We start from the raw sequence: 18,937 nt of genomic DNA on the forward strand, positions 1-18,937 counted from the left end.
ATCGACTACAAAGAAATTAATAAAGTAATTATCAAGAATAAGTACCCGCTTCCCCGTATCGATGATTTGTTTGATTAGTTACAGGACACACAGACATTCTCGAAGATAGATTTACGATCTGGGTACCATTAGGTAAGGGTCAGAGCAGAAGATGTTTCGAAGACAGTGTTCAGAACCAGGTACGACCACTGTGAATTTCTAGTTATGTCATTTAGTTTGACGAACGCTCCTGCTGTGTTTATGGACTTGATGAATAGGGTCTTTCATCAGTACCTAGATCGGTTTGTAATAGTTTTTATAGATGACATCTTGGTATATTCAAAGAGCCCTGAAGAGCATGAGGAACATTTGAGGATAGTGCTTTAGGTGCTAAGGGAAAAAAAAGTTGTATGCAAAGCTCAAGAAATGTGAATTCTAGTTGGAGCAAGTTACTTTTCTTGGACATATGGTATCCAGGGGTGGCATTTCAGTTGATCCGAGTAAGATTGAGGTGGTAGTGGATTGGGCACGATTGAAAAATGTGCAGGAGATCATTAGTTTCCTAGGTTTGGCAGGATACCACCGTAAATTTGTTCAAGGCTTCTTTAAATTGTCGGGTCCTTTGACAAGATTGACCAAGAAATGTGTGAAATTTGAGTGGATCGGCGAATGTGAATAAAGCTTTCAGGAGTTAAAACATCGGCTTATCATTGCACCGATTTTGACGATTCCTTCAAGAGAAGAGGATTTCTTGATTTACAATGATGTGTCATACAAAGGGTTCAAATGTGTTTTGATGCAGTAAGGGAGAGTTGTAGTATATGCCTCTCGACAACTGAAAGAATATAAGAAGAATTACCCTACCCATGATTTGAAATTAGCAACGGTAGTCTATGCACTAAAGATTTGGAGACACTATCTTTATGAGGGGTAGGATACTCTGTCATATGAAGAGGTGGTAGTGCAAATTCTAGATCGGAAGGAACAGGAGCTACGTACAAAAAGAATCTCATCAGTAAAAGTGTTATGACACAATCATGCAGTAGAAGAAGTTTCATAGGAATTGGAGAATATGATGTGCCAGAGATATCCACACTTAGTTTAGTGGGACCCAAAGCTAAGTTAAATAGTTTTGTTAATTGACTTGTACAGTGTAGAGTAGTTAGTATTATAGTTTTGGTTATGAATTGTTTTGGGAGAACTTTATTTTATGTGAATAATTATAGTATCCCAAGACCTTCCCTTGTAACCACGATATTCTTCCGCCACAAGTGAGGGTTATTAATAAATTTGGGACGGGACCGCTATGTGGGTAACTGATGGCTCTTCCTAGAGTCGAGTAAACAATTCGGTGATTTTTAGAGGAGATTGCAATAAGTAACAATTAACAGTATTTGAGGATGAATTTTTTATAAGGAGGGGAGAATGTAACGTCCCAGAAAATGATATGTTTGGGAGTATAAAAATAAATAAATAAATAAATAAATAATAAAAATATTAATTAATTAATTAATTATTATTAAATGAAATTAAATAAATAAATAATATAATAAGAGATATATATATATATTATTAATAATAATATTATATGATTATATAAAGATTGCATTGAATGCAATTTGAATGGTAAGATTTCAATTGGAAATCTTTCCTTCTTTTGGAGGCCCCCCCCCTCTCTAGATCTCTCCATGCCCTCTCTCAGCTCACGTCTTTCTCTCCATCTCTCAACTTTCTCTCTCCTCCACTCGTCTCCCTCTCTCTTTAATTTCTTCTCTGATACTTGACCGATCAAAAAACAGAAAATACCACTGGATTCCTATCTCGGCCACCAACACTTTAACTAAAGTGGATTTGTGATTAAGGCGTTGTAGGCACCACTCCTAGGGTAAGGTAAACTCTCATTCTCTTCTCAATTTTTCCTTAAATTTTTAGCTAAATTGACAATCGGACACCACCACGGGATCCTATTTTCGATTCTCATCATTTTAATCAAAGCAGATTTTAAATTTGGGTTTGCTAGACACCACTCCAAGGTTAGGGTAAGGATAAGGAAATTGCATTTATTAATTTTTCTTTAAGTTTAATTAGCTATTGAGAGTATGTGGGCCTAGGAAATATCAAAATTATTATTATTCTGGGGTTGAGTTGATTGAATTAAGGGAAAATAATTTCAAGATTTGAACTTCGTACACTGTGGGCGCGGAATTAGGGATTTTAGCAAGTCTTTCAGTAAATCAGGTAAGGGGAATAAATTGTTTTAAATTCGTCACTAATAGTATGTTATTAGTGACAGTTTTAAAATTCATCACTAATATTGTACTATTAGTGACGATTTTGAAGTCTTCACTAATATTCTACTATTAGTGACGATTTTGTAATTCATCACCAATACTCTACTATTAGTGATGATTTTGAACCGAGCCAATGTAGAATCTATAGTGACGGTATTAGGGTTTTAGTAAAGATCATAATCCGTCACTAATACTCTATTACTAGTGACCCTTTTAAAATTCGTCACTAATAGTTATTAGTAACGGTAGGTATAACAACTAATTTAAAACCGTCACTAATACTTATAAAATCGTCATTAATACTATTAGTGACAGTTTTGTGATTATTAGTGACGATTTTGATCCTTCACTAATAACCTTATTTTTTGTAGTGGATGCATTGCTAATACCCTCCCGCAAACTATACTGGGACTGGAGACAAAGTTTGTAGCAAAAAATAATGAAGAGGCAGCCTTTGAAGCTGCGGCTATGTTCTGTGATTGTTGTGTGATCTTCTTTCTAAAGATAGGTGATTTGTTAACGTAAAAAAATTCACGTTCTTGTGATTTTTGAGCATATGCATTCTTAAGAGCCTCCCACATTGCATGAGATGTGTCGAGGACAACGACGAGTCCAAGAGTTTCCTCAGAAAGTGTCACAATGATCCACCCTCGAAGGAGACAGTTATACTTTAGCCATGCTATAAAAGCATCTATTAATTGAGGAATGGTGCTGACGAGTCCGAGAGTTTCCTTAAAAATTGTCCCAATGATCCACCCTTGAAAGAGATGGTCAGACTTTCGCGATGCTATGAAAGCATCTATTAATTTAGGAATGGTATCGACGAGTCTGAGAGATTCTTAAGAAAGTGTCCCAATGATCCACCCTCGAAGGAGACAGTCAGACTTTCACCATGCTATGGTGTAGCATTGAGAGATAGTGTAGTCATGATGAAAAGAAGAAAAACAAAATGAAGAAAAGATAAGCAGGAGGTATATAGATAATGCAAGAGCTATGATTTATTTTGACAGTGTTCACAATAGGTGTGATACCATAAAGAATAAAAATTAGAAGAGCGGAAAATTGCAATTCTCATTACAATATTGAATGAAATGTGAACACTAAGTGCATAAAGAGGATACTAGTTGGGGTATTTAAACAAGTTTACAAGGTATAGTTAACAATAAAGTAGATATCATAAGTCCCATGAAATCTTAGATGATTGCGTTGTTGACATATATGCTGTTTTAATTTTTTTTGAATCAATAGACTCTAATTTGTTAGCATATATGATCCTCAGAAAATTAACTTTGGATCTTTTACGCTCCTCAGATTTTATTGTGATGATTTGTCTTGGATCTTTGACATTTAAATCTATAGCGGACAAAACCCTCGACAACTTACTTCTGACTAGATATGATGCATTTCTAATACCCTCTCGCAAACTTTTTCGGGGCCAAAGAAAAAGTTTGTAGAGACTCGAAAATTTTAATTTAAGAGAAAAATAAGAAAAGAAGAAAGGAAGAAAATTGGAGAGAGCAAACAGCAAAGACTCGTCAACAAGGAATTACCGAGAGCCAGGGAATTTCAAGTTTTAATTGACTCGTCGATAAACTCGTTGTTCTCATCGACAAGTGTCCTTCTTGGATTCATCGACAAACCTTTTAAATTCGTCGAAGAAGGTTAGCCTATAAATAGGCCTTGGGTCATTTTTATATGCGAAATCTCTCTCCTCTCTCTCACTCTCTCTCTAGGGCTTCGGACCTCCCACCTTCTCTCTTTGATTTTGGCCAGGATTCAGCCTGATTCGAAGATCGAAAACCACCACAAAATTCCTGGGGCGATTCTCTTCAAGTTAATTAGAACAGAATCGTGATTCAGAGTTCTTGGGCACCACCCCAAAATTAGGGTAAGGGAGTTATTTTCGAGATTTATTAATTATTTAATAGTATGGACTTGAAAATGTTAGGATATTAGGCATTCTAGGGCTAAAACTGATTAAGATAGGATTTTTGGAATACAAGGTCTCATTTTTGGTTCGGTTAGGCAAAATTTTGAAGAATCAGGTAAGGGAAAATAAATTATACCAAGCTTTATTTTAATTTGAACCAGTTACCTTTGAGTATAAAAAGTCGTATATTTATAGTAGGATTTTCTGAACGGTTTAGGAAATTGAAAATAAATGTTTTGATTATAATATATATTTGGGAAAAACTATGTGGCATGAGAATAATACTTTATAATTAACTAGTTGTGAATACTGTTCAGTTGAGAATACTGTTTGCTTATGGAAACTATTCGGTTGTGAATACTGCTTGTTTGTGGATACTGCTTGATTGAGAATAATGCTTAGCTGTGAACACTCTCTGATGGTGAATAATGTTGTAAATGCATTGGATGTGTAATGTGGTTCATGTAAATTGCAATATAGCATTGGCAATGGTATTAGGAGGTTGTTATATCATACTTGATATAAATTACCATATAACGTTGGCAGTGGCATAAGGAGGTCGTTATATGATCATTTATATTAAGAGGGTAAAACATTGGTAATGGAATGAGGAGTTTGTTTTACTGATTTACTATGAACAGGATTGTGTGTGTGGAATGGTAGCCTGTGTGGTTGTGAATCCTGTGTGGATTTGGACCTTGTGTGGGTGTGAATGAAATGTGTGGTATCCTGTGTGGATGTGTTGTGGTTATTTGTATACATGAATCACTGTGGAATGATTAATATTGTGAAGTAAATTGCATGAATATTTATGGCAAAGTAAAACTCTCCACCCGAGAGTTTACTAAGTAAGATGAGTGCCCTGATCAATATCAGTTGTAGTCACACCCTGATTAAAGGGTAAGGTTACAAACTATATCAGAGCAAAGGGGCGTTACATGTATGGGCATGTAAACTCCCCAATCCTTGGGAACTTTCTCTATAAATATTGGTTATGTTTGTATGACTACGGTCTGTATGCGCCTTGCCAGTTGTTGTTGATTAATTAATGAATATATTTTGTATCTACTAAAAACACTTTTACCACACACTGTTATAGTTTACTTCTTCCTTACTGGGAGGTGTCTCACCCCAACATATTATTATCTTTTCAGGTCCTTCAGGTGATCGAGCTTAGAAAGCTCATGGGGGCAGGGTTAGAATTTTGGTAATATTGAACGGTTAAAAGAACAGTTTATGTTTTAGAATTTCTGGTTATGTAATATATGTGAATGGATACTTCTTTTTGGGTTGTATATAGTACTCTAGTATTTTATTTGGAGTATATTTAATTATTTTTCCGCTGCGTGAATGGTATCAGAGATGCACGTGAATTGTCTTATCACACCCTAGGCCCCACCTGGCGGGTTCGGGTGTGACAAAGTTTGTTGTGAAAAATAATGAAGGGCGGCCTTTGAAGCTGCGGATATTTTCTGTGATTGTTGTGTGATCTTCTTTCTGAAGGTAGGTGATTTTTTGACATAAAAAAAAAAAAAAAAAATTCACATTCTTGTGATGTTTTAGCATATGCATTCTTGAGAGCCTCCCACATTGCATGAGATGTGTCGAGGACAACGACAAGTCTAAGAGTTTCCTCAGAAAGTGTCATAATGATCCACCCTCGAAGGAGACAGTCAAACTTTAGCCATGCTATGAAAGCATCTGTTAATTGAGGAATGGTATCGACGAGTCCGAGAGTTTCCTTAAAAATTATCCTAATGATCCACCCTCGAAGGAGATGGTCAGACTTCAACCATGCTATGAAAGCATCTGTTAATTGACGAATGATGCCGATGAGACCGAGAGTTTCCTAAGAAAGTGCCCCAATGATCCACCCTCGAAGGAGACAGTCAGACTTTCACCATGCTATGGTGCAACATTGAGTGATAGTGCAGCCATGATGAAAGGAAGAAAAAAAGAACAAAAGATAAGGAGGTGTACAGATATTGCAAGGGCTGTGATTTATTTATTTATTGACATAGTGTTCACAATGGGTGTGATACCATAAAGAAAAAAGAAATGAGAAGAACGGAAAAATTGCAATTCTCATTACAATATTGAATGAAACATGAACACTAAGTGCATAAGGAGGATACTAGTTGGGGTATTTAAATAAGTTTACAAGATATAGTTAACAATAAAGGAGATATTATAAATCCCATGAAATCTGAGATAAAATCTGTGTTGTTGACATGTATGCTCCTTTAATTTTTTTTTTCGAATCAATAAGCTCTGTATACATGATCCTCGGACAATTGAATTTGGATCTTTAACTCTCCTCATACTTTATTGTGATGATTTGCGTTGGATCTTTGTTGGGGCTAGATACAACTTGTTGTGAAAAATAATGAAGGGCAATCTTTGAAACTGCGAATATGTTCTGTGACTGTTGTGTGATCTTCTTTCTGAAGGTAGGTGATTTGTTGACGTAAAAAAAATTCGCGTTCTTGTAATTTTTGAGCATATGCATTCTTAAGATTCTCCCACATTGCATGAGATGTGTCGAGGACAATGATGAGTCTAAGAGTTTCCTTATAAAGTGTCCCAATGATCCACCCTTGAAGGAGACGGTTAAACTTTAGCTCTACTATGAAAGCATCTGTTAATTGAGGAATGGTGCCATTGATTCCGAGAGTTTCCTGAAATATTGTCTCAATGATCCACCCTTGAAGGAGAAGGTCAGACTTTCGTTATGCTATGAAAGCAACTGTTAATTGAGAAATGGTGCCAACGAGTCCGAGAGTTTCCTAAGAAAGTGTCCCAATGATCCACCCTCAAAGGAGATAGTCAGACTTTCGCCATGCTATGGTGTAGCATTGAGAGATAGTGTAGTCATGATGAAAGGAAGAAAAAAAGAACAGAAGATAAGAAGGAGGTGTACAGATAATGCAAGAGCTGTGATTTGTTTTTTTTTTTTTTTGACAGTGTTCACAATGGCTCTACCATAAAGAAAACAATGAGAAGAACGGAAAATTGTAATTCTCATTACAATATTGAATGAAATGTGAACACTAAGTGCATTAAGAGGATACTAGTTAGGGTATTGAAACAAGTTTACAAGATATAGTTAACAATAAAGGAGATATCATAAATCCCATGAAATTTGAGATAAAATCTGTGTTGTTGACATACATGCTCATTTAATTTTTTTTTTTTTTGAATCAATAGGCTCTGATTTATTAGCATATATAATTCTCAGATAATTGACTTTGGATTTTTGACGCTCCTCAAACTTTATTGTGATGATTTGCCTCGAATTTTCGACATTTAAATCTGAAACAAACAATATCGTCGACAATTTGATGAAACAGTCGACGGTTTCCTTCTGACCAGCTATGTTGCATTGCTGATAGTTCTTAGGTTTAATATTCATGCATTGTAAAAGATTCTTACATGAGGAATACTACTTTTTGGTGGTCTTAAGAACTATTGATTTGATGGTCACAAATGAATAAGAGGACAGAAATTATAGTGAAAAGGCTGAAGAAACATTTTTAGAGAGTGGATGTACTTAGGAATTTGGGACAAATTACTATAAACTAAAAAAAGTATTCGACTCTCTCTCTCTCTCTCTCTCTCTCTCTCTCTCTCTCTCTCTCTCTCTCTCATACACACACACACTTGAATTGAATTATTAGAACTTAATAAAAGTATTTCTCTCTTTTTACTCATTAATTTTTTTTAAAAAAAAAATCCTAAATAAACATGAAAAAATAAAGTTCTTTTATCTTTTATTTTCTCTTATTTTTTGAAGTTCCAAATGAGGGCCTAAAGGGGAAAAATAAAAGGTTGCATTGGCTAGCACTTTGGTATCATGTTATGTGGAATTTATTCCAAATCTTATATGGAAGAATGTTCTTTTTTATCTATTTACATAAACAACATAATATTAATTAAACCAAAAGCCTTTTTGTTAGGCAATCCCATGTCAAAATAAATTTTGTGCTATGTTATTTATCTGAGAGCCCAAAATAATAAATAATGTGCTAATGGTGACGAGACTCATAATAGCCTTCAATTTTCATATATTGTTTTTGAAAGTTAAAAACACTTTTTTACATTTGTTCTTTTGTGACAAAAATTGGCTTGATGATTGTATTCTTACAATGTTTGAAACTCTCTTGTGGTTTTTTTTTACCCGTTTAAATTCATTTGTGTCCTTTGAATAGTTTTTTATTGATACTAATTAGGATTCTGAATTTAAATTGTAAAAACTCTTATATTAGATTGTTAAGTTTATAAATTGTTCAATTGGTCCTAAAAGTGATGCATGTGACCTATTTAGACAAACCAAAGGGAGCAAGTGAATTGCTTGTTGATATTACTTTTACCATACATGAATATTTTTGTTGTAATTAAAAATGGTTTTGACATGACTTGAATTTTCTATTTTTAATTTCATTTGTGGCTATTGATTAGCTTTGACTATATTTGTATTCATAAGTTTTATTTATTATTCTTCTAACTTATATTACTTATGAATTTCATAATAGTGAAATAAATTTTGGAACATTTTACCAAGTCTATAAATATCTTAATAGGCCTTTAAAAAAAAAAAGTGGTACAAGACGAGGACTTCCCAAGAGGTCACCCATTCTTGTACTACTCTCGTCCAAGCACACTTAACTGCAGAATTCTAATGAAATCTGGTGCATTAGTGTTGGTATGATCGCACCCAATATCTTAATAGGTTTTCTACACGTGGCATGCTTATAAGTTTGTAGTTCGAATGGAGTGGGTCAATTACCAAAAATACTATTGAGGAGACAATTATTTGAAACGTTATAATTGAAAAACATTTTGACATCATGTTAGCTATAAAATATATATCATTTGACGATTTTCATGATTTCATGTCATGGTTAATTTTATATTTTGCTCTAAGAATTTTTTTTTTTTTGGGTTGCATGAGTCTACACACATTTTTTTCAAAATTAATTTTAACAGGTTGATTTTTACTTTTATGTGTATGTGTGTTTGTATGTATCGTGTAGATTATAGGTGTGGAAACTACTACTCAAAATATTTGAAAAATATTCTCATATTAACTTCAAAATAAATTTATGCGATACAATATATAGGGTTAAAAGTAACTCAAACTTAAAATAAATCTCTAAATTGTTTTATAATCACTCACCTACTTAAACTTTATCCATTATTCTCCTTTCTCTCTGCTTTTTTTTTTTTTTTTTGGGTGACCATTCATCCATTCTTTTATTCTTTTATGAGTAATTAATTAATTAATCACCGCCCATGTTCTTGTTTTGTGATACCTTTATAGACCTGAGCATGCTCAAGGCAAAACCATAACTCTAGCCTTGCACATCCACCTCTCCTTTGCATGATTGGATTTTCTTCTCTTATTTAAGGTCATTTGATATTCATGTGGCCCCTAATTATTATATTCATGACTTTATGAATTTGTTTACATTTAAAAGATTTATATTCTTCTTGATAATTAAGATATTATTTAGAAAATATATAGTGCTTACAAATAACAAAAAATGATGTTTATTGGTTTAAATCCGTACCTTGAATATCTGAAACATAAGAAGATATTATTTTCTAAATAGATTCTCTCTTTCTAATTAGACAAAACATTTTAAATCTCTTATAATCTCATGATCACAGTAGTTACTTTTCTTTCCTTGTTGTAAGATCACAGGACAGAAAACCCGTGATCGACAAATCAAATGTATGTTTTGATGAGTGGATTTTGTGTAGTGCATATCTTATATTTCGATTTCCTTTTTTGTTATCTTATCTCTCTTGAGTGATTGTTCATTTATGTGTATGATTAATTATCCCTAGACTAATTGACTTGAAATGCACACGACTATTAAAGAAGTTTACCTACTTAGTTTAATACCTTCTTGGGTACTGGTCTAACATTATTTGTAAGAAAATAGAGATATTTTGTAGAATACAGAGTTTGTAAGTCAATGACTCGAATAAGTGATTTTAAAAGAAGTAGAAGCTATTATAATAATCATGTTTTGTGTAGAGAAGAGCATGCATAGAATTTTGTGTAGAGAAGCGCATGCATAGAAGACTTGTCAAGGAGCAAACTGATATTCATGCTAGTGGGATGTTGTCCCCACTAGAGAAACAAATAAAGTTGTGGCCTATATAAAAATTGTCAATGCCTTTACCAAAATTTTACAAAAAAAAAAAAAAGAAACTTTGTAACCAAAAAGTAAGAGTTGTTAAAATAAAAGTGTTATTTATTATTGTATTTGCGCATGAAAAGTGAGAGTAGTTGCACATATAGACCTATATTTTTCCTTCAACTACATCAATGTATAAAAAAGACACACATTGACCCATTGTAAAGATTTTTTTAAGCCACTAGCTACTAGATTTTCCAATCATCTATGATATCTATACTACCAATTAAAACAAAAGTAGCAATTTTATCTTCATTTCTTTAAAAATACTTCAAATTTACCATTTCAATTTACCTAAGAAATGATTGTGTGGAACATGCGCAGTATAGGCATGTCAAAGAAACGTATAAGGAATATGGTTAGTAAATTTTCGATATCTATGTTGGCCATCTCAGATTCGTTCATGCAGGAGGAATTTATAGTTCGTTTCACAGAATTTTTAGATTTTCCTAATTATTGTTCGGATGAAGCAATGGGAGGTAAAGTGTGGGTAATGTGGAATGAGCATGATGATATTGAAGTGGTGAGTATGTCGAATCAAATGATCGCAGGATGGTTGGTCCTAAATGGGATAAAAGTGCTTGTCACTTTTTTATATGCAAAATGTTCCTTTAATGAGCGTAGGGGTCTTTGGATAGATTTGGAAGCTTTACAAGTAGGTTTGAATCCTTGGCTTATTGTGGGGGACTTTAACATTATTTGAGAGGATGGGGAACGAATTAAGGCGCAACCTAGACCTTTGGTTGCTTTGGAGGAGTTTAATAATTACTTGAACAATTGTGGTGTTGTTGATTTAAAGTCCCATGGTGGGTGTATGTCTTGGTTTAATGGGCAAGTTGGTCTGACTAGAAGATGGGTAAAGCTTGACCGGGCTCTTGTGAATGTGCAGTTTATTAATAGTTTTCAAACTACTAGGCTAGAATGTTGGGTGAGGAAGATGTCGCATCACAAACCTATGCTGATACATTTCTCAAATCCTTCAACAAGATATGGGTCACCTCCTTTTAGGTATCAAAATATGTGGAGTTCTCATAAAAATTTCCTTTCTTTTATGCGTCAGATTTGGATGGAACCAGTTTAGGTTTCAAGCATGTGTAAGCTGGTTGCTAAGCTCAAAAAGGCTAAAGTTGCTTTAAAGAGGAAGATTGTAGAGGTCTTTGGTCGGGTGGACCTTGCTATCAAGGATTTAGAGGTTTGAATAATAGACCTAGAGGAGCAGTTACAAAGGGGATACAATCAAGAGATGGAGACGGAGTACATGGTTACAAAAGTGAACTGGATTTTTGGGGAAAAAAAGGGGGAAAACACGTGTTTCTCAGCTGGTGAAGAAGCGGTGGTTGGTGGAAGGTGATCAAAATTTTAAGCTTTTTCATGCGATTATTAATCAAAAATGAAATTCGTTAATGATTCATTCTATGGCCTTAGATGATGGTACGATTTTGGCATCCCCTAAGGAGATTCATAAAGGTGCGGTTAAGCATTTTCAACATTTTCTCTCTGAACAAACAACTAGAGCTTTACCTAATTTGAGCCAACTAATTTCTATGGAGATATCGGATGAATAAAATGAGTATTTGGTCAAAGAACCTTCGGAAATGGAGCTGAAAACAATTCTAAATTCTATCCCAAAAGATAGTAGTCTAGGGCCCGATGGTTTTGGTTCAGGATTTAACAAATCTTGTGGGACTTTATTAAAGAGGATTTGTTGGAAGCTGCCAAGGAATTTTTTAGGGGAGTACCTCTCCCCAGATTTTTCACTTCTTCTTATTTTGTTCTTATCCCTAAGGAAAAGGATCCAAGAAGCTTTGAAAAGTTTAGACCAATTAGCCTATGTTTTGTCGCCTACAAATTTTTTTTAAAGATTATTGTAGGCAGATTGACGCGATGCTTGAATAGAATTTTCTCTCCGGAGCAAGGAGCTTTTCTCCCTGGTAGAAGTATTTTTGAAAATATTATTCTGGCGCAGGAAATGGTTTACTCAATCAACATAAAGAGTAAAGGGGGAAATGTAGTTTTAAAAGTGGATATGGCAAAGGCTTATGATCGGGTTGACTGGAGATTTTTTATTTGGGTCTTGGAGAGTTTTGGCTTTTCTAGTCAAGTTTGTAACTTAATAGTAGAATGCGTTAAGACCCCATAGTTTTCAATTATGATGAATGGTACGTATAGGGGTTTTTTCAAGTCTCAACGGGGCCTTCGGCAAGGTGATCCTCTATCTCCATACTTATTTATTTTGATGGAAGAGATTCTTTTGAGATTATTAATAAAAAATTTGAGGAAGGCAGGATTGGAAATTTTTATCTTCCGAAGGGAGCTCCTTTAATCTCTTATTTATTATATGCGGATGACTTGCTTGTTTTTGCGGATGGAGAAAGGAGATCTTTGAAGATATTGTTGAAGACGTTGGATTTGTATGAAAGTTGGTATGGCTAATTAATCAACAAGGAAAAATCAGCTCTCTTTTTGTCCAACAAGATCAACATTTCCAGAAGAAGGGGGCTACTTTGATTGACGGGTTTTGTGGAAGGAAAATTCCCAACAATTTACCACGCGACACTTTTAATTTCTGGACGCCTTACTGCTAGAATGTTAGAACCGTTGGTCTCAAAAATTTGAAATAAGGTGGCGAGTTGGAAGATGAGGTTGCTGTCTCTTGGAGGTCATCTCATCCTGATTAGCCATGTTCTGTCATGCATAGCGATCCATACGCTAGCAATTCTCTCAGTTCCTTCGATGATGATCAAAAATATTAATTTTATTCTCTCTTTTTTTCTCTAGGGGGGAGAGTAATGGAAGGGCGAAAATGAAATAGTGTGCTTGGTCAAAGGTTTGTAAACCCTTAGATGAAGAGGGTGTTGGCGTAAGGGACCTTAATAACGTTCAAAGATCATTTCACATAAAGTTTTCTTGGAGACTTATGACGTTGGATAATCTTTGGATCAGTTTCTTTAAGGCTAAATATGTTAAATCAGGTCACATGGGTTCAACCAATTCTACTTTTGTGGAATATCAGTTTTGGAAGACAATCTTAGAGGTTTTTCCAGAGGTTTTTGAGAATTTTTATGTGAAGGTTAGAGAAGGAAAATCTTTTTGGTTTGATAAGTGGTTGAGCAGTGGTCCTTTTGCTGAGTTGATGGGGATCAACAAGCCTTTGTATCCCTTTTATTGATATGATGACATGTGGACGACCTCCCAATGTCCACTCCTTTGCTGACATGGTGACATGTGGACGACCTCCAGATGTCCACTATTGTTTATATCTCTTTTGCAAGAACACATGGAATTAATTGAAGATCTTCTACTACATTGATTGAAGACTTTTTTTATGTGAAGACTTTGTTATTGTGTTAATTTATATTTTTCTTAGATATGTTATTTCAAGATTATTAGGTGCTTGAAGACCCCAAGTGAAGTATTGAAGCAAGTTTCAACCCAAGACCCATATGGGCCCCACATGACTTCATGGGTCCCACACGGATCCCCCCCCCTTTTAGCATATGTATTATATTTAATTTTTAATATTGCAAGATAACCTAGCTTGCATGTGTATGTCTAGTAAGTAGGAGTATTTATTTTGTTAGTCGTTAGTGTTAGTATTTTTAATGTTTTTGTCTCCCATGCTTATGTGTGAAGTGTAAGTTGTTTAATCATTACGCGTCAAAATTGTGTAATTGGACGTTTAACCCGGGTTTTATGGTTTATATTTTTAATTATATATCCAAAATTGTCCAATATTTTAATAAAGTGCCAAAATCATCATTCTTGAACTTTATTGCACTATTTATGAAGTTTTGGTATTTTTTTGTCGCAGGAAAATTCTCGGGAACCAAAACCAACACCTGTTTGTATTTTATGCATAACTTTTCCGTCCAAACTCCGATTGAGACGATTCAAATTTCTGGAGAAAGCGGAAAGGATTATCTACAACTTTCGTGTTTTGAGTTTTGTGAAAAACGGGTTCCAGAAGAGTCAGATTTGCGATGAACATAGAATGAAAAAATGAAAAAATAAAGCAATTCGGGTCAACTCAAATTGGGTCAAGTTGTCGGGTCGGGTCTCCTATCTGGGTCTAGGACTTTCCCCCCTATCCTATTTAACCCTTCTCTTCCTCTTCCTGCGTAGGCAGCCCCCAAGGCTCCCCATTCTCTTCTTCTCCTTCTTCTTCTTCTTCTTCTTTAGTTTGTTTTTTTTTGTTCTTTTAAATTCTGCTTTGCTCTCTTTCTCTTTTCTCTATTCTCTGTTCTCCTTCCCTTTATCCCTCTCTCTCTTGCTCAAACCTCTTTTGCCCATTGTTGCCGCAGCACAAAAAGCTCCTGCTGCACTTTGTTCCTCTCTCCGGCGGCCGCCAACAGCACCAGCAGATCCGTGAGCCACTCTCCCGCTGTTCCTTGCTCCATGCCACAGCCGCGAACCAACCCACACACAGCCGCAGCTGCTGCCACGGCTCCATGGATTTGTTTCTCTCTCTCTTTTCCTTTTTTTCTTTCTTTTATTTACTTTTCTTTGAATCTTGGAATATTGAAGAAAGTTTAGTTTTTTTTTAATGTTATTGGAGTTTTCTTTCTTTTTGTTTAAGTTGAGTAATGTTGGGTATTTCATTATTGTTAAATAAATCTCTTTGTTTATCTAATTGATAGTTATTTTTAATTTCGCATTCTTAATTAAATTAAGATATTTTTTTTTGTCGAAATTCGATTTATTTAGGGTCTATGATTAGTAAAGGTTGTGTTTTTATTGTGTTCCGTTATTGTTTACGTTTTTTAAATTTTCGTTGAATTCATGTTTGCATTTAAATTGTGAGTCTTGATTTGATCTCTTAATTGTGCTAAAGGTTCGATTTTTAGTAGGTTCGGTTTTTTTTTTTTTTTTGTATGTGTCTAGTTTAGTTTCCATTGTGTGTTTTTAATTCCATGTTCTAGGTTGTCATTTTTAATTAACGCGTGTCCCAGTGTTTCCTTAAGTAGACTAGGGTTTTCATTATTGTTATTTTAATTCCATGTTTAAAGTTTCCATTTTTAGTTAGTATGATCTAGTGTTTCCTTAAGTAGACTAGGGTTTTCATTATTGTTATTTAATTCCGTGCGTGATAGTTTTAGGACTTTAATTTGTGTTTTCATTTAAGTCTCCACAATCTTGAAAACCCGAATCTGAACTGAGTTCAGTACCTTTTTAATTTCGATTGGAAGAAAGTAAAATCTGAGATTAAAACGCATTCTCTGAGGAGACGATCTAGCCCTTGGGCTTAATATTACACGACAGAACTCCTATACTTGGGATAGCTTTCGAGCTGCTCATTTTTCGAGTGAGTCAAGTTCTTGGCGCCGTTGCCGGGGAATGTCGGTCTTAGTCTCAAATTTGCGTTTTTCCCGTCATTTTTGTTAGTTTTATGAAAAATAAAAAAAAATAGAAAACAAAAATAAAAAAAATTTTGAGTTTTGAAAAATGGCTGCACCTGCACTACGCACGATAATGGATTTTTTGCAGCTTGAATATGCCACTGCATCCTCTTCCACTGTTTTGCCTTATGACGAGTTTAATTTCATGATGCAGCGCGAGAGGACGTCATTGTTACCCGAGTTTTACGGGACGGAATCTGAGTGCCCTTATCAGCACCTAGCAGAGTTTGAGTTAACCTGCAACATGTTTTTCTCTCATGTTAGAGCTGACGAATCTACTAGATTGAATTTATTTCTTGCTACTTTGCAGGATAGGGCACTGATTTGGTTTCATTCTATAAGACCTCATTCTATCATTAATTGGGTTGATATGGAGCGTGAATTCCTACATGCATTTTGTCCCTCACAGAGAACTCAATTTTTGCAGGAACATATTCTTAATTTTGTGCAGCAGGATGACGAGACATTTTGGGCTTGCTGGGAGCGATTCAAGGATCTACTAAGCACTTGTCCACATCACGGGTTCAACTCATGGAGGTTAGCTGATTGTTTTTATACTGCTCTTACTCCTGATTGCAAGTGTTTTGTCCAGACTATGTCTAATGGAGAGCCCGTTAGCGAGGATCCAGATCAGGTATTATCATTCTTTGATTACTTAGCTGACAATGTCCCACAGTGCAATACACGATACACTCAGGCACCCATTACTGCACATCCTACCAGCACAATTAGTGGTGGAGATGTATATGAGCTACCAAACTGCCCAAACAACCCTCTGCCTCAATATCAGCCACAACAGATCCCTTCGAGCAGTACGCCGTCGGACCTTTTCGACGATAGCATAGCACAAATGGCGAACATGCTCCAACAATTCATGCAAACTCAAGTCGATCATAATAATGAATTGCGGGATACCATTAATGCGATAAGCACGCAGTTGGACATCTTAGAAAATGAAGAATTGTCCGTGGAACCTCAACCTAGTCCTCAAGAGTACCAACAGCCACACCAACAAATACACGATGTTTCTTTTGAGACAGCAAAGGCCACCACTACTTCGAGAAGTGAGAAAGAATTTTCCCAACCTGAGATGCTCGTCGTCGAACAACCAGTTGTCCCAGCACTAGAAGTCATAGTTGAACCAGAAGAGGTCAAAGAAAAATCAGAGGAAACGGGGCCATAAGCGGAGCAGTTTGTTGATGAGGAGACTGATACTCATACGGAGTACCAACCTGTGGTACCTCATACTCCAAACTCAGAAATCATGAAACCGTCACTCCCGCCTGAATCAGACGTTAAGGAGCCTAGTGTGGAGGCAGACTCTTGCAGTGGTATGATGATATGTACACCCGATAAAGAGGGTGACCAGTCTGGTGAGCATATAATTTTCAAAGAATTAGATAAAACTTTTAATGTTAATGCTTTTGAAGAACTACAGGTAATTGCTCCAATAACTTCCCATCACACGTTAGTTCGTAAAGAAGCACATTTCCTGGACTCGATGTTGAATAAAGACCCTTTCTTATCCACACACGAGGGTCGACTTGCACACAAATTGTTTCGTACTTTGACACGCATTAATTCATTTGAGGTTGATTTTCGTGCAAGTATGAAGACTGATCCACTGTGGCGGCTTAAATTTGGAGAACCGCCGATGCAATTTATAGACCTGCGGCCACCAGACGAAATTCCTCCAGAGCCTCCGCCAAGACAATTGTGACGTTTTTCTTTCCCTTATTTTCCTTTTATTTTATCTTATTTTATTTTTAGTTAGTTTTCAGGTCTATTTTCTAGTAGTTCGATCTTTATTTTCCATTATTTCGCCACTCTGGTATGCCTTACTTTTTCCGTGCACAGTATTTTCTATTTCCCCTATGCTTTCACATTGAGGACAATGTTCCACTTTAGTTGGGGGGGATGAGCATTCGCATGTGATACTGTGCACGTACACGTACTGGGTTTTAAAAACAAAAAATCAAAAAAAAATCAAAAAAAAAAATCAAAGAAAGAGAGAAAGAAAGGAGGAGCACTGAGGAATTATACTGTACTATGTCATGCTTAACACTTTGTATACCCTTTGTATACTTGTATATAACTTATGAATGACACACTTGAGTCAATCATGCGTAGTTTCTCTCTATATGATCTTATGACTCCATGAAGAATTGATTGGTAGTACATTCGTGTTAATTTGACTATATAATTTTCTGTATTTATACGTCATCTCACGAGGCTAAATAAACACATTCACGTGATTCATTGCACTTAGGGTTTCCTGTGAGCACTGAGAGAACACCCGTGGCGACTATGACACCTTGTGAGATATCCTTGAGCTATTTATCGTCCTTTTGAGCGTTAATATCAAATCAAAGTTCATAGAACTCAATTCTCTTTTTTTTGGATGATTCCTTGTACACTAGTCTTTATTTTTGATTTGCTAGCCTAGATGTGACACCTAGTGGGGAGATAGAAACCTAAGTCTTGTAGCCTACTCAAGATGTGAAGGTTGAGCCACCCCTAGAGATAGACTTAATTCATGAACTCCTATTCGAGCTCAATTCCCATTGATGGTATGAAGATTACAAAAGAAGTGTTATGATTGTCCTAATTGATCAAGAAAAGACAGAAAATGAAGAATGAGCAAAATACAGAATAAGCAATACACTTGCGCATGAAATGAAAAGTCAATGCCGGCCAAATACATATCACAAAAAGTCAAGGACGACACATATTTTCCACGTATGAAGATGCTTCAACTGGTTAATGTCTCAAATGTATTCACGACAAGTTTGTGAGTAAGTTGATCTAGGGTGGTCTCAGTTGGATATGGCAAGTAGGTGAGAAGATGCTAGGGTGAAGGACCCAATACCTCATAGATAGGTTAGATCCTTTCCAGACTAGTCCACTCCATATACTTAGCATTGTTCATTTTAATATGTGGGATGTTTGATCGCGACACTCCTCCTCACATATGATGAGTGAACCCATTTTCTTTGAGTGTTTTTGAGGGTATACCAGTTAGGCCGAGTCAAAGCGACCGTTCTGTAGGTGTCCACTAGCGTCCTAGGTGTACTGAGTCACACACATCACACATACCTCGAGAGTTTACCTATTTATACTCGAACTTATATGATT

At 35.5% G+C, this 18,937-nt stretch overlaps 1 protein-coding gene and 1 pseudogene across 5 annotated transcripts in view; one reads left to right on the forward strand and one right to left on the reverse strand.

Moving 5' to 3' along the window:
• LOC131156317 (uncharacterized) overlaps positions 1-18,937 on the forward strand; it is a 75,590-nt gene that overhangs the window by 50,806 nt on the left and 5,847 nt on the right. For 3 of the 5 annotated variants that reach the window (XR_009136963.1, XR_009136967.1, XR_009136970.1), the window contains exon 3: positions 5,355-5,534. The exons of the other annotated variants lie outside the window; for them this stretch is intronic. The gene's annotated coding sequence lies outside the window, so the exon portion shown is untranslated. Of the gene's footprint in view, positions 1-5,354; positions 5,535-18,937 lie in introns of those variants that run through there. 5 annotated transcript variants of the gene reach the window in all.
• Positions 8,798-8,916, reverse strand: LOC131156919 (5S ribosomal RNA; annotated as a pseudogene).

This window comes from Malania oleifera, chromosome 5 (genome assembly GCF_029873635.1).
Source record: "Malania oleifera isolate guangnan ecotype guangnan chromosome 5, ASM2987363v1, whole genome shotgun sequence".
Taxonomy (NCBI): Eukaryota; Viridiplantae; Streptophyta; class Magnoliopsida; order Santalales; family Ximeniaceae; genus Malania; species Malania oleifera.